We start from the raw sequence: 15,547 nt of genomic DNA on the forward strand, positions 1-15,547 counted from the left end.
CTATCTGCAACTTTTTACTTGATAAATCACCACCTACTCATTGATACACTGTCCTCGCTTGGATTTCAGGGCTCTGTTATTGCAATTAGGCTGTTTCTTCCTATCTCTCCTATCACACTCCCGCTGTCAGTCAATGTACCTGAGGGCTGTGTCCTGGGACCACTTCTTTATCTACAGTACATTTCTTCCCTTGGTGCTCTAATCTCCCACAGCTTTCAGTATCACTCACAGGTCTCTCTACACCTGAAATATCGACAGATATTCAGTCCAGGGTTTCAACCTGCTTGTTTGACATTGCTACCTGGATGGCTCGCCTCCATCTAGAATTACACATGTCCAAGACTGAGCTCCTTATCTTTCTGCCTAAACCTATTTCTCCTCTTCTCACATTCTCTATTTCTGTGAACAACACCCTCATCCTCCCTGTCTCGATGACCTACAACCATGGGGTTATCTTTGACTCATCTCGCCTTCTCTTCACATATCCAACAGACTGCCAAACCTGTTGTTCCTTTCTCTACAATATTACTAAAATCAGTCCCTTCCTTTCTGAGCGCACTGCCAAGACCCTTATCCATATACTCATCACCTATTGCTTAGACTATTGCTTAGACCTATTGCTCAACCTGCTTCTCACTGGCCTTCTGCTAAACCATAAAAACATAACATAACAACATAAAATCACATTTGTATACCATAAAACCTTTCTGTTCTATGTGGTTTAACAAACTAAGAAGACTGAACAATTCAGTGATTAACAAGTCAATTCTCCCCTTCAATCTGATGAATCTTACGGAATTCCATCAGATCCTTTTCAGCCTCCTTCTCACTTTCTGAAAGTGTGTTGTTCACCAACTTTATTATTAGACAAATGGGGGAATCCCTTCCTGTAAATAGGGAGTTTGAAGAAGAACCTCCAAGAAGAACTCATGGAAGCTCTAGACCAGGGGTTGGCAACCTTTTTAAAGCAAAGAGCCATTTTATCCTAATTGTTTGCCTCAAGATTTACAAAGAACTGCAGTGAGTAGAGAAAAAGGGGTTTGAGTTTTTCCAGGTTTCTCTTCCCTCCACCAAGGTCTAGTTTCTCTCCCCTCTTTCTTCCCTCTAACCCTCGCAGGTCTCTGTACCTCTCATTCCTCCCTCCATCCCCCAACCCATAGCCAAGGCTCTCTCCCCTCTCCAGACCCTGACCCTTTAATCTCCCTCCCAACCCACGATTCCCCCTCTGCCCAGCAAGGGCCTAACTAGGTACTGGGTCCAACAGGGGCATGGCCCTTTCTTGGCAGCTTAACCCTACAATGTCCCCGTCCCTCTCCACTCTGCCATGAATAGGTAGGGGCCCCCCAGGCCTACTGAGGTGGTCCAGCAGAGGTCTTTGTGGCAGGAGTACAGCCCTCTCCTTCCTCTGCACAGCTGCCTTCTAAAATGGCTGCTGTGATCTTTCGGGGCTGCTCAAGGCAGTTCCTGTAGTACTAGAGGTTGTGGCAGCCATTTTAGAAGGCAGCTGCAAGGAGGCAGGAGTGAGGGGCCGTGTTCCTGCCATGAAGACCCCCATTGGACCAACAGGTACTTTGATGGGTCTGGGGAGTCATGGGAGAAGAGCTGCAGTTTACCGACTCCCGCTCTAGACTATAAAATGTGGCCTAAAGACTGTATTAAAGTACCACTTCATAACCTTATTTAAGAAGTGCAAAACACCACTCTATCCGAGTAAACTGGTCACACTTTTATAGGATTCAGTCTTGTCCTGCTTTTGACAGTCCACAACTACAACACCAATCCTTAGTTGCAGAGTCTGCTTTAAAGCAAGCAAACAGTTCACAAATTTACGCCAGTACCCCACCAGGCAGAGAAGACAGAACCTTGGACAAATTTGGCAGATGAGTATTCCCTTATGACTATTAGACATTTCATAATTGCTAATAGAATACTAAATTACGATTTCTATATGACATTTTAAATGAAACCTCTCATTCAAAAATTGACATCTTTTGAATAATACATATCATCAGAACATCTTAAATCCTTCCACTTTTTGACCAATGATCTCCTGGAAACCAGAAAAAAACATGGTATGATCAATATTTGATATTGGGAGTAGAAGAGTAGCCTAATGGTTAGGGCCATGGACTTTGATCCTAGGGAACTTGGTTTAATTCCCACTGCAGCTCCTTGTGTCCCAGGTCAAAAACAGATTGTGAGCCCACTAGGGACAGAGAAAGTACCTACATGTAATGTGTAGAGTACTGTGTATGTCTAGTAGTACTATAGAAATGATTAATAGTAGTTTACTATTTGTACTACTTCTACAAAAATGTATTAAACAATACAAGTGACAAGAATAAACATTACTGTACTTACAATATTCCCGGGTTATACATATATACCTCAGCCATTCAGAGGTCTTCTGTAGATTACACTTCATACTTCCACATCTTCTCTATGCTGTGGAGGATTCACAAAAAATCCCTATCTAATATCTATCAATTATATTTATTTATTTAATTTATTTATTCAATTTTCTATACTGTTCTCCCAGGAGAGCTCAGAATGGTTTACATGAGTTTATTCAGGTACTCAAGCAATTAAAAAAGCCTGAATGGGGCTGCCTTAAGAATGGTATAGTCCCTTACCTTCAGGGTTTCATCACGTCAGGGTCACAAAAATTACCATGCTGATATGGTCATGAGTGCTTCTCCCCATCAAGAATTTTAGAAAATTCAGAATTTCACTAATAATTTTTATTTTGTCCTTTTTTTTCACAAATACTATAGAACTCAGGGTGAATAATACACAAATGCTTCTTATAAATATAATTAAATTCTGAGGGAGTAGAGCAATTCACAGACTTAAAAGCAGACTTATAACTCCAAGGAAGTTCCTTTTCTCTCTTGTTAAATAGTTTACTCAAAAGGTAGCAGGTCCCATCATTAATTACTATGTTGTCACAGTGCTGAAGTTTACCCTATCTCTAGCCAGGCTACATTGTGATAAATTCTCTTCTAGGCTGTTGTTTTCAGGGCAGGGGAAAAAAGGGTCCACATTCCTCAAATAAACCTTACAAATATGCTATAATGAAAACCATGAGGCTACAAAACAGATCTCTCCTGGTCCTTTTTGGATTTCAGGTCCACAGTACCACTGTGTTGTGTTTTTTGTAATCACTCACTTCCAGATGTAAGGTATTGATTCTAGATTTTAGTGATAGATTATTACCTGTAGCATATCAAAATTTCACATTTGAGATTTTTTTTTCAGAACTCTTGTGGTAAATGCCATCTGTTAGCTTGAACATTTTTTTAGTATGAAGGCTTTTTGTATCTGGCCACTGCCTTCTCAACTGGGAAGAAATGGAACGATTTAGCAGTCTTCAATCCCTCTGATGTTCTTATGCAGGAGATATGGACATGTTCTTGATTCTTAGTCTCTTTAACATGATGGCAATTGGCCCTGACCTTGGGAACTTAGCACCATGAACTGAGCTGTCACTAAACAGTTCATGGAGTTAGTTCTCGTAGCCCAGTTCCCATTGGAGAATGGAATGTTGTTGCTATAGATGTACACCTTTTCGGAGGCAAAACACAAGGCAAATGGCTTTTTATTTCCCTGTGCAGTAATTACATTACATTACATTAGGGACTTCTATTCCGCCTATACCTTGCAATTCAAGGCGGATTACAAAAGAGCTAACTGGACATTTCCAGTGAAGTTACAGCAGTTTTGGGGTTTTTTGTTTGTTTGTTTTTTTGGTTACAAGGGAGGAGAGGTACCTGGATTAATTCTGGAAGAACTTGCAAATTGGATATTAAATTGACTGTACGTTACTGTGTAATATAACAAATAGATTACAGTTAGAGTACAAATAAGATACGTAACATTTCAGGGATCTGAATACTTGGCTGGTGTTTTGGGGAGGAAGAGATTATTTAATTGGAGGTTTTGAGGGAGAATTTATCTAGGAGAAGGGGGAAGGGTTGGGTTAAGATATCTGGATACATTTTTTGAAAAGTAGGGTTTTGATTTCTTTTCAAAAAGTTTTAAAAAGTAATGCAGAAAGCAAGAGATTGGGTCACAGAAAACAGAAATGTTATGACTATTAGACATTTCATGCACTTTTCCTCAGAAGATATGTATAAGTCCATTCTGAAATACTATGGTTAAGCAGCCTGTTAAGCTAAGTTTACAGAATAGAAGAATATTGGTGTAATCGGGCACATCTAACAACAGAATCTTTCCCAGCCACACACCTTAGATAAAGAAGTCTAGACAGAGACTTAGTTTCTTAACCTAGTCATTTTTATTTCTTCATGATTCTATTTTTACATTACAATCTATTGGAATTTTAAATGAAAATGATGTAGATAATTCAGAATTAGAGGCTAAAATCTTTGTGGGTCAATATATTTTACCACCCAGGAAAATCAGGCTGCAACATCGCGCTCACTGTTAGCACTAGAAACCTGCTGTCACCCTCATGCTGTATTCTGATCTGGTGTGGAACTTTGAGCATCTGTGCATACTCAAAGTCTGCCAGCTCCCACCCTCTCTGAGATTCTCAGAGAAGGTGGGAGCAGGCAGGCAGTTAAAAAGTGATAAATCACCTGGACAGGATGGCATACATCCCAGGGTACCAAAAGAACTCAAACATGAAATTGATGACCTGCTGTTAGTGATTTGTAACCTGTCGCTGCAGTCCTCTGTCGTACCTGAAGATTTGAGGGTGGCCAATGTTATGCTGATTTTTAAAAAGGGTTCCAGGGGAGATCCGGGAAATTACAGATCGGTAAGCCTGACTTCAGTGCCAGCCAAAATGGTGGAAGCAATTATAAAAAATAAAATTGTGGAACACATAGACAAATATGATTTAATGAGACGGAGTCAGCATGGGTTCAGCCAATTTGCTTGACTTCTTTGAAGGTGTGAATACGCATGTGGATAAAAGTGAGCCGGTGCGACCTCATCTGGAGTATTGCATTCAATTCTGGTCTCTTTATCTCAAGAAAGATATAGTGGCACTCACATATTAAATTATTAAATTGAATTGGGATAAAGTCTGGAGCACCATATCCACCATTCTAAATATTAATGAACCCTTACATCTTAAAATTATTATTCTTGGACAACATGGTCTCACATATTCTATGCCCGAACCCAATGCTCGTTTACTTAACATCTTGTTATTCTTGGTTATTAAAAACATCTTGCACTACAGTCTCTTCCTCGGGGTTCTCTTTCTTTGGATTTTGGGGTCAGTTTTCGTGCTTTTTTGGAGGGGGGAGAGGACCCTATCTCTCGGATCTCGGTCTCCTTATACCATAAACAGCTTGGGGCCCTAGGACCGCCGCGGGATTTTTCCTTTGTGCTGATGGCTTGGCAGAGAGATTTGGGGCGGGTGCTCGGGGTGGGTTTTTTTGCTTCGGGCTCTGCGTGGTATCCCAGCTTTGGTGCATAGTGCAGAGCTTCGAGAGTGCCACTTCCGGACCTTGTTGAGAGCATATGCCTCCCATAGCCGGGCCTACCATATGGGTTGTGTCGATACCCCCTACTGTCTCACCTGTCATGTGGAGGTGAACTCTTACTTTCATGGTCTTCGGGGTCGTGAGAGTATTCAGAGTTTTTGGGGGGCCTTGGCTTCCTTTCTTCAGGGTCTATTACGGGTTTCTGTTCCTGTCTCTGCATATCATATGTTGTTCACTCATTTTTCTTTGTTTTCTGTGTATACCTCTGCTGAGAAATTGTTTTTGAGCAAATGTTATATTTTGGGGAAGAAGTGTATATTGAATTTCTGGTTGGCGGATGTTCCTCCCTCCTTCTGGTACTGGAGGAATAAATTACATGGCCTTCTCAGCTGGGAGGCCAACCTGGCTTCTTCCTCTCAGTGAAGGAGCAGAGACTTTGTTCATATTTGGACTCCCTATTTGGACAGTTTGTCTCCCCGGGTGCGTAGTTGTATCTTGAATAGACTGCGGTTGTATTCCAGTCCGCCTGTCTGATCTGGGGGAGGGGGCTGGGGGGGTTGGGGTGTGAGGGGGTTTGGGAGGGGTCTGCTTTGGGGGGGGCTGGGGGTTGGGGGTTCTTTGTAACCTGAGAGGACATAAGAGTCCAGTCCTCTTGGGGGGTGGGGAGCCCTGTTTTCTTTTGTTGGGGGGGGGGATGGACAAAATAACAACATTTTTGTCTGCTGTTTGCATTTGTTATGGATTGTTGCTCAATAAAAACAGATTTCACTGGGGGGCGTGGCTTAGCGCGAACACGAATGGAAGTGTAGTCGCAAAGCTCCTCACCATCTAGGCACAGAATATAAAAAAATATTTTTCCTTCTGGATAATTTCATTAAAGAAATAATTGCTAAAGAAGAGGAACATAGGATAAATGAGATGACCTCTTTTGCTGAAGTTAAAAACGAAGCCTGAGGTAATTGAGAGCTGAGAAGGCAAAGCACCGTTTTTTATCTCCAACGATACTGTGAGATTTGAAATGCAGCGCTGAGACAGTGCAGCCTGCGAGTAAAAAACCAAAAGAGAGGAATACCGGCTTTTGAAAAGTGAGTCGTTTAAAAAAAAGATAAAAATAACTCAAAGTTAATTGAAATAAAAGATTATTTCAGTGAATTTTGCTCTCCTCTATCGCAGCTGCGATTGGGCTTGTGAGAGGAGAGCTGGAAGAGAGGATTGCCGGTTTATTTTTCTAAGCATTGAAACGGCGAGATATCGAAGATAAGTGACGGATCGGCGCACCATCGGAGATAAATAAATGACAGAGGGAAAAAGTCTAAATAATATTGTGAATGACCGACAGTGAAAGGAATTGGAGAGGGAGGAGAGAGCTGGCAGTTTGAATCTACCCTCTTTCAAAACTGTGAAAAGACTCAAAAATGCAGATTTTATTTCACCGCTGAAACGGCAAGACATCGAAGAGCTGGAATGGTGAGGAAATAGAGAAAGAAATGCTGACATTGAAAAGAATAGTGGCTAACTAAAGATAAATTGCTGATTCTACCGAATTGTCTTTAAGCTGATGTGAAATGACTGTGAGGAAAGGCTGATAATTGAATTGGCAAACGGAAGGGAAAAAAAAAGTTTCAATGCAGTTTTAAAATTAATACTGTTAAGCTGTAATTATTAGAAGACTTGTTTAAAGGAAAAAAATACTAACTACAGATAAAAAAAAGTATAAGAAAGATTGACTCTTACTGTGTGGATGTTGTCAATAGAATTCTTAAGTGTGGCCGTTTGAGGCGGCCATTTTCAGTTTAATGAAGAAACAGAACACAGAGTGACTAACTGAACTTCTACCTGAAACCTATCTATTTGTTTATTTTTATTCAACGATTGATAGATATTGAGGTAGATAACAGATAAGAAACTGCTGACACTGAAAAAAGGCTGAGGAGAAAATAATTTTTAACAACTTTTCCCTGATTGATACAGAGAGGCAGTGAAGTCAGCTGAAAAAAAAAAAAAACTGACTAAAAAGAGGAAAGTTTCAAAGCGGTACTAAAACTAGTACTGTAAAAATTATAACTGTGCAAAAACTGAAACAAGACAGATTATTGTGAATTCTGACCAAAAGAGATTATATAGTCTCCTGAAATTACAAAGAAAGAAAAAAAAAAAAAAATACAAAAAATTTAACATCATGGCAAGTACCAGACAAAGCAAAAATGAGGTTGGCACGTCAGCGAAAAGACAAAAACAAGATCAAATAACACCAAGCAAGATCCCACTTCCTGCTGAGGAACCCGACATACTAAGTAAAGCGGAAGTTATGGAAGAACTAAGACAAATAAAGCAAATGCTTAAAGAAACAATAACAAATATGTCTGAAATGAAAGAAGAAATATTAAACATTCACAGACAAATGGAAAGTAACAACAAAAGAACAACTGAACTAGAATCAAAAATGGAGGTCTTAGAAATTGAAACAAACAGATGCAAAAATGATAGTATGGAATTAAACAAATTAAAAGATCAACTGGAAGACTATGAGAATAGAGGAAGAAGGAAAAACATTAAACTTTTTGGAATACAAGAAAACTTGGAGGGGAAAAATGTTATACCTTTTCTAGAAAATCTAATTCCAAAAATAATACAACTGGACCTGAAACAACCTCTAGAAATAGAAAGGGCGCATAGGATCCCAATTAAAAATACGGAAAATAAAAGCAGACCAAGACCAATAATTTTCAAAATGCTTAGATACCAACAAACATTGGAAATATTAAACGCTGCAAAGAAAGACAAAAATCTTAATTATAAAGGATCTAGAATATGGTTCCTACCGGACTTTGCCAAAAATACAGCAAATAAAAGAAAGAGACTATTAGATATGAGACCTCAACTAAAAGAAAAAGGTTTTAAATATGGTCTATATTATCCGGCGAAAATGAGAGTGTCATCTGGTGATAAATCCTTATATTTCGAAGATCCTGAAAAACTGAAAGCTTTTCTTTCTAAAACAGAACCTATGATATTTTAATATAAATTCAAGATGTATAAGAAAGAAAGAGCAATACATGGAAAAAACATTAATAACATACTAATATATGATTTAAGATCAAAACTTAATGATGTAAATAATAATATCAAGAAATATATAAATAAAAACTGTTAAATGAATAAATATATGTTAATGAAATGAAATGAAAATATGACAAACAAATATTAATGGTTAATATAAATAGATAAAAGGGAAATTTTATTGAACATTAATTGCCTAGAGGGGAGTAGAATATTTGGATTGCAATTCCAATGTGTATCCTTAAGCAGCCATTATATTGGGAGGGAAAGGGAGGGAAAAAGATAATATTTACTAGAATGTTTAAGGAAAAAATAAAAAAGGGAATATATATTTTAGGGGTAAATATGTGTGTCGTGAAAAACACTTTTTGGATTCTAAAAATAAAAGAAGAGAGGAAAAAAATTATAATGAAAAATATTAAAATGTATAATGTCTTTTAAAATATATTCAATTAATGTCAATGGCCTGAATCACGTAATCAAGAGGAAAAAAGTATTAACATTTTTAAAACAGCAAAATGCGGATATTTACTGTCTGCAGGAGACCCATCTTAATATGAAGGAATCACAGAAATTATCAGGTGGATGGGTAAAGGAATGTTTTTTTGCTCCAGCAGTGGGTAAAAAAGCAGGGGTTGCAATTCTTATAAATAAAAAATGTATGGCCAAGATTAAGGTTAAAAATTCAGATCCACATGGAAGATGGATACATATTGATATAGGTATGGGAAATGATACCCTGACGTTGTTCAATATATATGCCCCTAATTCGAATCAATCAGAATTTTTTAAAAAAATACAGAATATGTTATTACCACTGACTGCCTCTAATTTAGTGGTAGCTGGAGATTTTAATGCTGTAATGGATCCATTATTGGATAAAAAACCAGGTAAAAATATTAAATCTTTAGGTCTAGATAATTTGGTTCAATCATGTGATTTGAAAGATATATGGCGTATTCTTCATTTTAATGATCAGGAATTTTCATTTTGTTCACAGGTTCATAAATCATTTTCAAGAATAGATTATATTTTTGTTTCAACAAATAAAGTACAACAGGTGATTAAAGCTTCCATAGATCCTATTATAATTTCGGATCATGCGGGAGTATGGATAGAATTACAATTAGATCAATTAGAGAATGGTAGACCTCTTTGGAGATTTGATAATGCATTGCTTGTGGATGACAAATTTTTGGAAAATTTTAAAACACAAATTAACGATTTCTTTCAAATAAATTTAGTGGAGGATACATCTATAGAGAATGTATGGGATGCATTTAAAGCAACTATGAGGGGTAATATTATATCATATTCAGCTTTTATTAAGAAACAGATTAAAATACAATATATAGAATTAGAAAAAGAAATAAAAACATTAGAAGCTAAATTGGTAAGTAAATGGGAATATGAAGTTTTGCAAGCTCTTTTGAAAGCAAAAGGTAAATATAATGAATTAACTTCAAAAATGATAAGAAGAGATTTGTTTTCCAAGCAAACAATGTATTATGGAAATTCTAATAAGGCGGGGAGACTATTGGCAAATTATCTTAAAGCAAAAAAAAGAAGAACTAATATTAATGGAATAAAAGATGATAATGGTATAATAACAAATCAAACAAATATAATATTAAAACAATTTTTAAAATTTTATAAGGACCTATATTCTTCCGAGCCTTGTTTGGAGAGACAAAAAGACGGAAAAAATTTTTTAGATTTAATTAATGGACCTAAGGTTCCTGATCATATAAAACGGAGTTTAGACGAACCTATATCATTAAAAGAATTAGAAACAGCATTGAGATCTCTTAGAGTTGGATCCGCTCCAGGTGGTGATGGATATACAGTAGAATTTTATAAAACATTTCAAAATATCCTTTCCCCACATTTATTAAATTTATATCAGACACAACTTATAAAAAGTAATATTAAAGGTACTATGGCTGAATCAATAATAATTGTTTTGCCTAAGCCAAATAAAGATCCTACTTTGGTTTCAAACTACAGGCCTATATCTTTGATAAATGTTGATAATAAACTTTTGGCGAAAATTTTGGCTTTGAGATTAGCCAAAGCTCTCCCACATATCATAGATATGCATCAAACGGGTTTCGTTGCTAAAAGACATTCCTCTAATAACTCTAGACTATTATTTCACATGCTAAACTTATCAAAAAAATTGAATGAACCGGCTTTTGCAGTTTCATTAGATGCTGAAAAAGCATTTGATAGGGTAGAATGGAATTTTATGTATCAGGCTTTAGAATGGTTTGGTATAGGTTCTGGATTTATACAAATGGTAAAAACATTGTATAGCTTCCCAATTGCAAGACTAAATATTAATAATAAGATATCTGATGGTTTTCAATTGCAGAGGGGAGTTAGACAAGGCTGTCCTTTATCTCCTTTGTTATTTGATGTTGTATTGGAACCCTTATTGTTAGCAATACAGCAAACGAAGGAGATACAAGGTATTCCATATTCAGATATGGAATATAAAATTTCGGCATATGCTGATGATATTTTGCTTTATTTGAGAAATCCAGAATCAACCTTATCTTCTTTATTGAAATTAATTGATAAGTTTGGTAAATTTTCAGGTTATAAAACTAATTGGAATAAATCTGAAATTATACCCTTGAATGTTCATTGTGTAAAAGGATTATTTGATACTTTTCCATTCATATGGAAAGAAGAAGGATTTAAATATCTTGGCATTCAAGTTAAAAAAACAATTGAAGATACTGTAAAAGAAAATGAAAAATATGTATTAAAAAAAGTTACGGAGTTATGTGAACAATGGAACCCATTACATATTTCTTGGTGGGGAAGAGTTCAAACTATTAAAATGATGATGTTGCCTGTAGTTTGCTACCAAATGAGTATGATACCTATTTATTTTCAGGGGTCCTTTTATAAAAAGCTTAATAACATTTTAACAAAATTTCTTTGGCTTGGTAAAACACCTAGAATAGCTTTAGTAACTTTACAAAAATCAATTAAGGAGGGAGGGGTAAATTTTCCAAATTTCTATAGGTACCATCAAGCCTATATTCTACGTCAGGGTATGTATTGGATCCTCCCAGAACTTATAGATAATGCACCAGATTGGTTATATTTGGAATGGCGCCTTATGTTTCCCCTAAATTTAGTTCATCTGCCAAGTATTAATATACCCAGAAGATACAGAGAAAATAAAATAATAATGGATACTTGGAAAACGTTAAGATTTATTGATAAATTAACACCTATCCCAATATACAAATCAACTAATCAATCTATATGGATAAACTCCAAGATCAAAATTGGCGGAGCTCAAATCCTTTGGAAGAACTGGATTATTGCAGGCATTAGATCTCTAGACGATGTTATTTCAGAAGGTAAACTGCTAGATTTTTCACAATTGCAACATAGATTTGGTATTAATAAAACACAAAGTTTTAAATGGTTGCAATTGAAGCAGGCCATTCAGGTAGGGTTCCCTGAATGGAAAACATTGAACAATCAATATAGTTTAAAGTTCTTATGCTTTAAAGCAGACTTCCTAGGACATCAAGCCGCATTGTGGTATAAATTAATATCTGGATATTTGAATAAAAAACCAAAAAATGGTCTAAGAGACATTTGGAGCATTGAGATTGGACATCAAATTAATGCATCTCAATGGCCACTAATTTGGTCTTGGAGAATGGGATGTACAGTGTCAGCATCTATGAGACAAACATGGTTCTTTTTATTACATAGAGCTTTTTGGACCCCTACACGTTTGCAAAAATTAGACAGTTCTAAGTCCAATAAATGCTGGCACTGTAATCTAGAACCAGGGACATTAGATCATTTATTATATCATTGTCCCTATATTAAAACTTTTTGGAATTCAATTTGGCCACAAATTAACAAATTAATGGAAAATCATATTGCAATATCATATGATACAATTTTATTTGGAATGTTGATGAGAAAAAAAAGTCAAATTTCACCAGAAAATAATAAACTTTTATTAATTATGACAGGGGTTGCCATTCAACATATAACTAACAACTGGAAAAATTACAACAACCTAAATTATACATTTTGGTGGAATACAATATGTCACATTTTTAAAATGGAAAGAACAATAGCAATACAAAGGGGGACATATACTAAATTTAAAAAAATATGGGGGCCATTGACAAAATACTATAATGAATAAATAATAGGATATTTTTTTCTTCTTTTCTTCTTTTAAGGATTTTTTTTTTTTATGACACACATAGAGGGGGGGTAAGGAAAATAATTTATACATAAAAAGTTATAATATATTATACAAAATGTAATGTATGAATAAAAGGTAATAAAAGGGTGGGGGGAGGGAAATGGGACAAAATTTATTTAGAATATATTGTATTAGATATAAAAATGTTATTGAATATTTATCAATTGTATTCTAATATGTTGTATAATTTTTATAAAATTTGAAAATTAAAAATATTATATTAAAGTAATAAAAGGGTGGGGGGAGGGTGAGGGGGAAAATCAAATTTAAGATATATAATGTATTAGATATAAAAGTGATACTATGCATTTATCAATTGTATTTTATTATTATGTACACTTTATGTAAAATTTGAAAATAAAAAAAATAATGGAAAAAAAAAAAACAGATTTCACTTAAAAACATCTTGCACTGTTGGAAGGACTTATCCAAGGTAGAATACATTGTATGGTGGAACACTGTATGCATAACCAACAAATTTGAAAGTGTAATAGCTGAAAAACATCATTCTATAAGTTCTTTTCTCAAAGTATGGAGACCTGTTCAACATTATTGTGACTTGGACCGTTGACATAAAATTATCTCAATGTAATACCAATGTAATATTTATAAAATATATTTAGAGTCACTTCTTGTCAGTTAATTAAGTCGCTTGGGATGCTCAGTATGATAGTGTGACAATTCCATGCTTCCTTTGGTCACCAAGTGACATCTCCAATAACATTTTTTTAAAAGCCAGCAAACAATTTAATCACACTTAAAACACCCTCCACATTATTGTCTGTTTTCTTCTCCTCTACTTCAAATATCACTTCCTTCATTCTTTCAAGGGTCCTTTAATAATCTTAAAAATCTGCTTCTCCCTCTTATGCTCTTTTGCTGATGTGGTTGCTTGTATTGTATTGCATTGTTCATTGCTGAGTTTGGCTTGCCTCTTTTTTCTGGTATGTACCTTTTGTATGCCTTTTGTTACTCTGGTTGACCTCAATAAACATGATATGCAAAAAAAAAAAAAAAAAAATAGTGCCTCACTCAGCCCTCTGACTCTACTCGCACCTTCCATAGCCCGTCCTCTACACCAAGTGAAAAATTGATCCACTTATACCTGTTCTACTCTACTCAGGATTTTGTAGACTTCAATCATATCTCCCCTCAGATGTCTCTTTTCCAAGCTGAAGAGCCCTAACCTTTTTAGTCTTTCCTCATACGAAAAGAGTTCCATCCCCTTTATCATCTTGGTCGTTCTTCTTTGAACCTTTTCTAAGTGTCCACTATAACTTTCTTGAGATAAGGAGATTAAAACTGAATGCAATACTCAAAGTGAGGTTGCACCATTGAGCGATACAGAGGCATTACAACACTCTTAGTCTTGTTTACCATCCCTTTTTAAAATAATTCCTAGAATCTTGTTTGCTTTTTTGACCACTGCCGCACATTGGGCAGAAGGTTTAATTGTATTGTCTACAATGACACCCAGATCCTTTTCTTAGGTGCTAACCCCCAAGGTGGACCCTATCATCTGGTAACTGTGATTTGGGTTATTCTTCCCAATGTGCATTACTCTGCATTTGTCCACATTAAATTTAATCTGCTACTAGTGTTCAAGGAAAGTCTGAACAGTATAGTATTTCCAAAATTACTCTACTCTTATTTGCTCAGGAATGCAAAGATTTAATTGCTTATCTGCTTCTGCTTAGAGAAAAGCCTTTTTTTAAAAGAAAGCCAGGGGGTCCTCACTCTCAGTAGAGTAAAGGCAAGAAAAGAAAGAAAGACAGAGTACATGGAGAGTGAGAACATACAGCTACCTGAACCATAGATTAAAACAATTTACCTGTGAGAGCAGATATCAGCCTTTAGATACTTCAATATCCATTTGAGGAGGGGATGGAAGAAGGAGTGTATATACACAGACACACATTTAGTTTGAATTATCTTTAGTGGATGTAGATGGTTGGAACACTCAGCTGCTGTAACATGCTTGGGAGTTTTCTGCTTTGAAAATCTTATTTGCATGAAAAAAACCACCCAGGATTTTCCCAGTCAGAACTTCCTCATTGTTGTTTAAGTTGTTCAGCAAGTTTAGTGTTATCTGAGATAATCTGCTGATCCATTCAGGAAGCTGAGAGCTTGCAACTATTTCCAATGACAACTGACAGCGTCAGACAGCAAAGAGAAACTGATACAAAACTGAATACAACTGCCCTGCTTGCTGGGGAAAAAAACGAAAAAGAATTTAAAAAAAATTAATGTAACTGTAAAATTCACTAAATGTGAACCTGACCCCCCCACACCAGGACTCCCCCTCTCCATACTTTAATAAAAATTAGCAGGAGGGATGCCCACTCCCTCTAATCGGCATTAATTCCCTCCCCCTCAGTCAGGAACCCCTTGCCCCCTAAAAAAAAATCAGCAGGATGGTTACCCCCGGCCCCTCAACCTCCCCTCCCTGAACCACCCCTGATCACAGGCCCACCACTCCAAAATGATACAACCTGGGATGCAAAGGCAGGTGCCTAAGGCCCTGATTAGCTCGGGGAAGGGGAAGGCCTGCCATTTTGGAGTGGCGGGTCTGTGAGCAGGAGGGACTAGGCATCCCTCCTGCTGCCTGCTTTTAGTAGAGGCATGGTTCAGGGGGCATGGGGGATGGTTCAGGGGAGTCCAGGGGGGCATCAGGTGGTAGGATGGAGTGGATATCCCTCCTGCCAATTTTTTTGTAAAGTGTGGAGAGTGGAGCAGGGGAGGGGGATCCTGGTGGGGGGGTCAGTTCAGCAGG

This window comes from Geotrypetes seraphini, chromosome 6 (genome assembly GCF_902459505.1).
Source record: "Geotrypetes seraphini chromosome 6, aGeoSer1.1, whole genome shotgun sequence".
Lineage (NCBI taxonomy): Eukaryota > Metazoa > Chordata > Amphibia > Gymnophiona > Dermophiidae > Geotrypetes > Geotrypetes seraphini.